We start from the raw sequence: 11,137 nt of genomic DNA on the forward strand, positions 1-11,137 counted from the left end.
GGCTCCACCTAGAGGTGGCCGGCCACCCCACCTCAAGGAAAGGTGGGAGTCCCACCTTGAGTGGGACTCCCTCCTTGAGTAGGTTTCCCACATATGGGAGGTTTTAGTGTTGGGGTCTTATTCGAAGACTTGGACTACAACTCTTGGGGCTTCCACCTATATAATGAGGGGCATAGGAGAGGGGGCTGACCACTTCAAGCCTCAGCCTTGGCCGCACCCCTTAGAGGGCCGGCGCCCAACCCCCCTCTCTCCCCAAACCCTAGCGGTCTCTCTCCTCCACCACATCCCGCACGCTTAAGCGAAGCTCCGCCGGATTTCTCCACCACCACCGACACCACGCCGTCGTGCTGTCGGATTCAAGAGGAGCTACTACTTCCGCTGCCCGCTGGAACGGGGAGGTGGACGTCGTCTTCATCAACAACCGAACGTGTGACCGAGTACGGAGGTGCTGCCCGTTCGTGGCGCCGGAAGCGATCGTGATCAAGATCTTCTACGCGCTTTTGCAAGCGGCAAGTGAACGTCTACTGCATCAACAAGAGCCTCATCTTGTAGGCTTTGGAATCTCTTCAAGGGTGAGACTCGATATCCCCTCGTTGCTACCGTCTTCTAGATTGCATCTTGGCTTGGATTGCGTGTTCGCGGTAGGATTTTTTTTGTTTTATATGCAACGTTATCCTATAGTGGTATCAGAGCCGTGTCTATGCATAGATGGTTGCACGAGTAGAACACAATGGTTTTGTGGGCGTTGATGCTCTTGTTATCTTTAGTTTGAGTACTTTGCATCTTTGTGGCATAGTGGGATGAAGCGGCTCGGACTAACTTTACATGACCGCGTTCATGAGACTTGTTCCTCGTTCGACATGCAACTTGTATTGCATAAGAGGCTTTGCGGGTGTCTGTCTCTCCTACTATAGTGAAGATTCAACTTACTCTTCTATTGACAACACTAGTATCACCGTTGTGGTTCATGTTCGTAGGTAGATTAGATCATACTCGAAAACCCTAAACCACGTAAAATATGCAAACCAAATTAGAGACGTCTAACTTGTTTTTGCAGGGTTTGGTGATGTGATATGGCCATGATATGATGATGAATATGTATGAGATGATCATTATTGTATTGTGGCAACCGGCAGGAGCCTTATGGTTGTCTTTAATTTTCATGTTGAGTAGTATTTCAAAGTAGTTATAATAGTTGCTACATGAGGTAAACAACCATGAAGACGGCGCCATGAACCTTGACGCCACGCCGACGATGATGGAGATCATGCCCGAAGATGACGGAGATCATGTCCGTGCTTTAGAGATGAAGATCGAAGGTGCAAAGACAAAAGGGCCATATCATATCACATATGAACTGCATGTGATGTTAATCCTTTTATGCATCTTATTTTGCTTAGAACGCGACGGTAGCATTATAAGATGATCCCTCACATTAATATCAAGATAATAAAGTGTTCTCCCCTCGTATGCACCGTTGTAATAGTTCGTCATTTCGAAGCATCTCGTGATGATCGGATGTGATAGATTCAACGATTCACATACAACGGGTGTAAGCCATGTTGCACACGCGGAATACTTGGGTTTGCTTGACGAGCCTAGCATGTACAGACATGGCCTCGGGACAACGGAAACCGAAAGGTTGAACACGAGTCATATGGATGATATGATCAACATGTTGATGTTCACCATTGAAGCTACATCATCTCACGTGATGATCGGTTTTTGGTGTAGTGAATTTGGATCGTGTACCACTTAACAACTATGAGGGATGTTGTATTAAGTGGGAGTTCATTAGTAATTAGATTAAAACATGAACTAATTATCATGAACATAGTCTGAGTAGTATTTTGAATTAATTTTGTAGTATTGGCATCCGTTTATTACTATGCGCTAGTCTTGTTATGGAGATAGAAATACTGTTAAAATCTGACAAGAAACTTTACGGATTAGTACCGTATTGTTAAAGAATCAAGAATTGATTAAGTCCTATTGCAAACTTTTAGTAAACCTCACATTATTGATTCAAAGAGCTAAGGTTTCAATTAGTACCTAAAGTTATCTTGTCTCCATGAAACTTGAAGTTCAAATCTGTTTGAAAAGTAAGGAGCTGAAAATTTAGTTTTCAGAAATAATCAAGGTATGAGATATATGTGATATCTAAGACCTTATTGCAAGATGATAGAATATAAATTTGGTGAGACTACATAAACTCATAAGTTTTATGGGAATGTATGAAGGTTGAAGACGCCAGGCGTCACAATCCTCCAACTATTGGGGCACTAATAATATTCGCATATCCATGAAGTTATCATCCTTAGTATACACCGTTGCTAAGACTCGTCGTTTCGAAGCATCACGTGATGATCGGGTGTGATAGATTCTACGTGTGCTTACAACGGGTGCAAGCTAGATTTGCATATGCGAATACTAAGGTCAAAACTTTACGAGCCTAGCATGTACAGACATGGTCTCGGAAAATCGTCATGATATGATGGATAAAAATTATGAGTGAAATTGTTCATCATATTACAAAGTTACTAATAGTGAAATCTGGAACACTTGTCATATGATGATCAACTTCAAAGTAAGAACCTCAAGGTTATTGGTATTTGACCAACAAACCTAGAAGTTAATGATGTTGAAGTATTTTTCTGAATAATGAGGAAAGCTAAAAGAGAAACTGCAAAAGATATTTTGGCAGAAAGAAAAGAAAAGACTAGAAAGTCTAGCTCAGGTGTATATAAATGATATACATGTTATGGTTGTATTCCTAGTTAGGTTACACTATGAAATTCTTGGGTATTATTACTATATTGGTTGGTATGAAGTGTCATACAAAACAACGCAATACAAGAATACAATGGCCTAAGTGACTGACAAGGAATATGATAGAAATGCACGTCTGGAACAAAATAAAGTGTTATTATGTTCGTCGTTGGCATTCTATCTAGCCCTTAGAATTTATAAATAAAGAACTTAATAATTGTTATTTTGCTCTGGTCAAATGAAAACAATGAGTTGTTCAAATTATGACATTACTCCATGTACGATGGATAAGTTATTATAAATCTTAATGGTGAAACACACATACATAACATTGACGCTAAAATGCCATAAGGCAAATGATTTGAATTCCACTTATTTGTGGAACCGCCATTTAGGTCATGTTGGAAAGGAACGCATGAAGGAACTCCATGCAAATGGATTTTTGGAGTCATTTGATTTTTGAATCATTTGGCGCTTGCAAATCTTTTCTAAAGAGAATGATTAAAATGCCGTTCATAGGCCAAGAGTTGAACGGGCAACTAACTTAGTGAAAAATACATGATGATGTATGTGGTTCACTAGGCATAGTTGTGTGCGGGAGATTCTTCTACTTCATGAAAACTTTCAACAATGAATTGAGTATATATGTGAATATATTCGATAAGGAAGAAGTTTGAAACATTTGAATGGATTCAAATAAATTTCAACATGAAGTAGAAATCATCGTAATAGAAAAGTCAAATATCTATGATTGGATCATGGTGAAAATATTTGAATTACGAGTTTTAGCGAACATCTAAGAGAGTTATGAAATTGTTCTACAACTTACGTTTCTTGGAGTATCATAGTGATGATAAAGTATCCAAGAGATATATCCAAACTTTGTTGGATCAATGATGAGATAAAATATTGATGCCATTATATTTTTGTGGATTATGCTTTAGTGACTACCGCTTTTACACTGAATAGAGCATCATCATGATCCGTTGAAATGACACCATAAGAGTTATGGCATGGGTATAAACCCTAATAGTCCTTTCTTTAAATTTTGGTCTAAGAGTTTACAACCAAAATCGGATGAATGTCTTTGTTGGTTATCCCAGAGATTTAATTGGGAATTCTTTCCACGAGACAAAGACAAAAGTGTTTGTCAATGTTTCTTATTTCCAAGAAATTGTTTCTTGCGAAGTATTTTGAGTGGGAGGACAATAGAACTTGATAAGGTTTATGAACCTGAGCATAATGATCAGAGTAGCGCAGCATCGGAAATTGGTTCCGGAAGCGACCGCGACGATCATGGCTCCCATGACTACAAAGTGTTTTTAGCCATGGAGATCGAAGTACATATTGAACCTTGTAGATATGGTTTACTTTGTGATCAAATAAATGATTTGTGGACAAAGGATTGATTTTGAACAATGATAAACCAACTACAAATAAAGAAGTTATGATGGGCCCTGACTCCGTTAAAATGGCTATACGCCATGAAATCCAAGATAGATGAATATTTTTTGAAAGTAAATGGATCTATGAAATTGATGGACTTGAAGAAGCTCAACTTGTTGAAAAGGTTTTTACGACAAAGTTCAAAGAGTTGACTACGATAAGATTAGATCTTCCGTAGCAATGCTTATAGTCTATGTGGATTATTCTAGTAATCACTACATATTTCTTTTATGAGATATGTTAATAGGATGGCAAAATACACTACTTAACAGAAGTGTGTATTAAAGGTGTATACTAGATACAACCAAGAGTTTTGCTGGTTCGTGGAATACTAGATAGGTATACAAACTTCAATTGGATGAAGTAAGTATCGCGGAGTTAGAATCTTCACCAGATGAAATAGTCAAAGAGTTTTTGATTTCATCAGAGATGATGAAGAGGCTTGCATTTGCAAGAAATTAAGTGGGAGCGCTAAGACATATTTATAATACTTTATGTATGTGACATATAGTTGGTTATAAATGATGTAATTATATACTTGATTAAAAAGTTTTCATTGAGAAATTAACTTCAATGAAAAGATATGGACTGAAACAAATTTAGTGTCAAGATCTATGAAGATAGATTGAAACACAAAATAAGTTTAAGTCAAAGTACATAGAATGGATATTGAAATAGTTCAATATAGAAATATTAAGAAGATGTTCTTATCATGTGAAGTTTTAACAAGACTTGAGTGTATCTGACACTCAATGAGTAAAAAACACATGAGTGATTATAAATCACGAATAATATGTACACAATCAGATATCATAAAGTGTTATGAGCATATACCAGAATGATTCATATGATGATCATGGGACGACAGTAAGAATATCCTTGAGTACTTTAGAAGAACTAAGGATATATATATATATATATATATATATATATATATATTTGTATGAAGAAATGACAAACAAATCGCTGTAAGGTGTTACACCGATATTGGTTTTGTCACATATAAAATATAATTTCAATCTCAAATTAAACTAAGTATTGTTTAAAAGGTAGCACAATGAGCTAGAAGTTGTCTATGCTAGATTTAGAAGAGTTCTAAATATTGTGACGGATTCTACAAAAGAAGGCAGAGTATGTCATTGTTTTGACAATGACAAAGGATGTTAAGTCAAGAGGTTCTTTGAGAACTTGGTGTAGTTCCGACGGAGTCAGAACTTTGAAGCTATATTGTGTATGACAATATTAGTGACATATTTCAGACCGCGGAATTAAGGTTCCACCAGAAGACCAAACATATTTAATGCCGACTCATTTGGAAATGAGTGATGCGTTGAGACGCAAATGAATTACAAAATACATACGTTTCTGAGCGTGTCAGATCCGTTGACTAAAAACCTCTCCCGTGAGCAATACATGATAAAGCACCATAAGGCCAAGGTGTTATATCTTTACAAATGTAAACTAGATTATTGACTCTAGTGCAAGTGGGAGACTGAAGGAGATATGCCCTAGAGGCAATAATAAAGTGGTTATTATTTATATATTTATGTTTATGATAAATGTTTATATATCATGCTATAATTGTATTAACCGAAACATTAGTACATGTGTGATATGTAGACAACAAAGAAGTCCCTAGTATGCCTCTTAACTAGCTTGTTGATTAATAGATGATTAGTTTCATAATCATGAACATTGGATGTTATTAATAACAAGGTTATATCATTATATGAATGATGTAATGGACACACCCAATTAAGCGTAGCATAAGATCTCGTCATTAAGTTATTTGCTATAAGCTTTCGATACATAGTTACCTAGTCCTTATGACCATGAGATCATGTAAATCACTTATACCAGAAAGGTACTTTGATTACACCAAACGCCACTGCGTAAATGGGTGGTTATAAAGGTGGGATTAAGTATCCTAAAGTATGAGTTGAGGCATATGGATCAACAGTGGGATTTGTCCATCCCGATGACGGATAGATATACTCTGGGCCCTCTCGGTGGGATGTCGTCTAATGTCTTGCAAGCATATGAATAAGTTCATAAGAGACCACATACCACGATACGAGTAAAGAGTACTTGTCAGGAGACGAGGTTGAACAAGGTATAGAGTGATACCGAAGATCAAACCTCGGACAAGTAAAATATCGCGTGACAAAGGGAATTGGTATCGTATGTGAATGGTTCATTCGATCACTAAAGTCATCGTTGAATATGTGGGAGCCATTATGGATCTCCAGATCCCGCTATTGGTTATTGGTCGGAGTGAGTACTCAACCATGTCCGCATAGTTCACGAACCGTAGGGTGACACACTTAAAGTTGGATGTTGAAATGGTAGAACTTGAATATGGAATGGAGTTCGAATATTTGTTCGGAGTCCCGGATGAGATCCCGGACATCACGAGGAGTTCCGGAATGGTCCGGAGAATAAGATTCATATATAGGAAGTCATATTCCAAGTTTGGAAATGATCCGGTGCATTTATGGCAGGTTCTAGAAGGTTCTAGAAAAGTCCGGAAGAAACGCACTATGGAAGGAGGAGTCCCGGAAGGACTCCACAAGCTTGGCCAGCCAAACCCTAAAGGAGGAGTCCCAGGTGGGCTCCACCTAGAGGTGGCCGGCCACCCCACCTCAAGGAAAGGTGGGAGTCCCACCTTGAGTGGGACTCCCTCCTTGAGTAGGTTTCCCACATATGGGAGGTTTTAGTGTTGGGGTCTTATTCGAAGACTTGGACTACAACTCTTGGGGCTTCCACCTATATAATGAGGGGCATAGGAGAGGGGGCTGACCACTTCAAGCCTCAGCCTTGGCCGCACCCCTTAGAGGGCCGGCGCCCAACCCCCCTCTCTCCCCAAACCCTAGCGGTCTCTCTCCTCCACCACATCCCGCACGCTTAAGCGAAGCTCCGCCGGATTTCTCCACCACCACCGACACCACGCCGTCGTGCTGTCGGATTCAAGAGGAGCTACTACTTCCGCTGCCCGCTGGAACGGGGAGGTGGACGTCGTCTTCATCAACAACCGAACGTGTGACCGAGTACGGAGGTGCTGCCCGTTCGTGGCGCCGGAAGCGATCGTGATCAAGATCTTCTACGCGCTTTTGCAAGCGGCAAGTGAATGTCTACCGCATCAACAAGAGCCTCATCTTGTAGGCTTTGGAATCTCTTCAAGGGTGAGACTCGATATCCCCTCGTTGCTACCGTCTTCTAGATTGCATCTTGGCTTGGATTGCGTGTTCGCGGTAGGAAATTTTTTGTTTTCTATGCAACGTTATCCTACAAAAGGCCCTCGACCTAAAACCACGAGACGGAAAAGCCACGGTACGAGAAACCTTCCAGAGCCGCCGCCATCGCGAAGCCAAGATCTGGGGGACAGGAGTCTAAGTTCCGGCACGCCGCCGGGACGGGGAAATGCCCCCGGAAGGCTTCTCCATCGACACCACCGCCATCATCATCAACACTGCTGTCTCCCATGAGGAGGGAGTAGTTCTCCATCGAGGCTCGGGGCTGTACCGGTAGCTATGTGGTTAATCTCTCTCCTATGTACTTCAATACAATAATCTCATGAGCTGCTTTACATGATTGAGATTCATATGAGTTTTGTATCACTATTCATCTATGTGCTACTCTAGTGATGTTATTAAAGTATTATATTCCTCCTGCATGGTGTAAAGTGGACAGTGTGTGCATCATGTAGTTCTTGGCGTAGTTTATGATCGTGATCTCTTATGGATTGTGAAGTTAACTATTACTATGATGGTATTGATGTGATCTATTTGGTTATGTTGATCTATCTTGCACTCTAAGGTTATTTAAATATGAACATTGAATATTGTGGAGCTTGTTAACTCCGGCATTGAGGGTTCGTGTAATCCTACACAATGGTGTTCATCATCCAACAAGAGGGTGTAGAGTAGTCCTATTATGTGATCATTGTTGAGAGTGTCCACTAGTGAAAGCAGGATCCCTGGGCCTTGCTTCCAAGCATCGAATCTCCGTTTGTTTACTGTTTTGTTGAATGTTTACTCGCTGCCATATTTTATTCAGATTGCTATTATCACTCATACTCATCCATATTACTTGTATCTCACTATCTCTTCGCCGAACTAGTGCACCTATACATCTGACAAGTGTATTTGGTGTGTTGGGGACACAAGAGACTTCTTGCTTTGTGGTTGCAGGGTTGTTTGAGAGGGATATCTTTGACCTCTTCCTCCCTGAGATCGATAAACCTTGGGTGATCCACTTAAGGGAAACTTGCTGCTGTTCTACAAACCTCTGCTCTTGGAGGCCCAACACTGTCTACAAGAATAGAAGCTCCCGTAGACATCAGGGGTCTTCTCCTTCGATTCTCCAAAGCTCAAGAGATTTGGGTGGTTGAGGGAGGAGATCTGACGATTTTGGTGTTCTTGGTGGATCAACAATGGTGGAACAAGTCTTGAGGGTTTCAGCAACTTTCCAAGGTAGGAGAAGTGTTCCTTATATACCCCTCCATCAAATCTGCCCGTTGGGACGACTTTAGCGGTAGTGCCGACCCTGAAAATTAGGTCACGACTGGTCGAAAGGGGCAGCCGGCAGTGCCGGGGTGCAACCACCGGCAGTGTCGGGGTGCATCCACCGGCAGTGTCGGCCCTGAAAATTAGGTCATAGCTGATCGACAGGTGTAGCTGGTAGTGCTGGGGTGAATCCACCGGCAGTGCCGGGGTGCAACCACCGGCAGTGCCGGGGTGCAACCACCGGCAGTGCCGAGGTGCATCCATCGGCAGTGCCGGCCTTCATCCATCGACAGTGCCGACCACTGGAAGAATTATGCCCACTCTTTTCACCTTTTTGAGGGTATCGATATTATCAGTCGTGATACTTTTTCTTTATCTCTCACACGCTTAGTACACAGTTAGATCATCACCGGTGTTGTTATAAAACACGCAAAACCCTAGAGATCGTGAAATTTTCATTCAATAGGGGTCTAAACGGATAGGATAATTTTCGTAGTAAAACCGTTGCCGAATTCGTTTGAAGGTATCCATATCCGATTTTAATGAATCTGATAGAGGATATCCGATTTCCGAAGTGGTGCTCCAGATACAGTATATGATATGGTATAACAAATAGTATGCGGATATGAATTATCCAAAATTGAATTAGGATAATATGAAGGTTTTAAACTGGATAATCCGATTTTCAGTCAAAATCCAAAACTAGTCTTGCAATGTTAGTTGATATTGAGTTACTAAATTCATTTAGCGATCATGTACTCTAAATTTCTATCAATGCTTAAGTTTTAGCGCATTGCGTTTTCTTTTCATAACTACACAAGACTAAGGGCATCTCCAATAGGGCGACGCAAATCGGACATTCAAATTGTCCGCGTGCGTCCGTTTGCGTCGCCCCGCGGACACAAAAATGACCGTTTTTGTCCGTGTATCTGTTTGCACCTGGGGGTGCCTCCAGCGGCCCAACGCATTTGCGATGCGTCGGCATGAATTGGGATGTTTGAAAACAACAAAAAGTGTACATGAAAAAAAAGACGGTATCCTCTAGGCAATGTCTTCATGGCCAGCCAATGCCCACTGATGCTCAATCAGGTCCGTCTGCAGGCGCTTGCACACGGCCTCGTTAGTGACCTCTACATTCATATGCAGATAGTCCTCCCAAGACAATGCCCCAGGGATTGGCGCAACCAGCTCACCTTGGAAATCCCAGTGGTTCTCGTTGCGGCCATCAGGACGCTCGTTCTCAATGATCATGTTGTGCATTCTCATGCAGCATGTCATCATCTCATGCATGGTCTTCATCGACCATGTTCTTGCCGGGTGACGGATAATTTCCCACTGAGCTTAGAGCACACCAAATCCTCGCTCCCCCTGCAAGCCTCTTGCATCTTGGCAAACCTCATCCTCTTCACCAGTGTGACCCAGTCAGGGTAGATGCCATCAACAAGATAATATGGCTTGTCATATGCATTTTCATTGACCTCGTAGCTCACCCGGTGAGCTTTGCCTTGCATAAGCCTGTTGAAAACCGGTGATTGGTGCAACACATTGATGTCGTTGTTGGAATCGGCCATGCCAAAGAATGAATGCCAAATTCATAAATCTTTAGATATGTCAGCTTCAAGAATGACAATTCTTCCATCCCAGTGCATGCAATCTATGCTGTCAATCATTCCTGGGAACCCTCTAGACTCTTTGATAGACAACAACTGCTTTGTATCCTCAACAGTTGGCTCCCTACAGTAATTCCGGCAATCACGGCTTGGCAAACCCTGTACATGGACTCAAGGCAGGTGCTTTACCCATTCGAAGATATTCATCGAATATATCAACATGCATTCCATATGATAGCATGTGTATAGCTGCGGAGCATTTTTGGTAGGAGGTGAAGCCTAGCGCACCTATTGCATCGGGCCTGCATTGGAAGTAGGGGTCTTAGTTTCCGACGCCCCGTAGAATGACCATGAACAGGTCCCTTGACATCCTATACCGGCGCCGGAACATTTTTTCCTTGAACACCGGATTGGTGCGGTGGAAGTAGTCCTCGTGGAGCCGGAGGTACCCTTCAACTCTGTTGCGCGGCAGGTTTTTTGAGCGGCCCTTGACAGAGCCCCGGTGCATCGGTATCTGGCTTGAATTGTACTCGTGGAGGATGGAGGCCGCATCAGTAGCCAATGTCTGCGTCGACTGATCGGACTCCTCGTCGGAAGAGGAGCTAACAACCTCCGCGCGGAACTTGCCCAACACCTGCCACATGTCCATCTGCATGGGTAGGAACTGCGGATCAATGGCCGCACATAATAGCGCCGAAAACACGAGTAAGAAACCTACCGGCGCAATTGACCGAACAGGTCATGGGCGGCGAGGCCAAGCGGCGCAACCAGTAATTTTTGGCCCCCAAATAGGCGACAGGTGCGCGC

This window comes from Lolium perenne, chromosome 6 (genome assembly GCF_019359855.2).
Source record: "Lolium perenne isolate Kyuss_39 chromosome 6, Kyuss_2.0, whole genome shotgun sequence".
Taxonomy (NCBI): domain Eukaryota; kingdom Viridiplantae; phylum Streptophyta; class Magnoliopsida; order Poales; family Poaceae; genus Lolium; species Lolium perenne.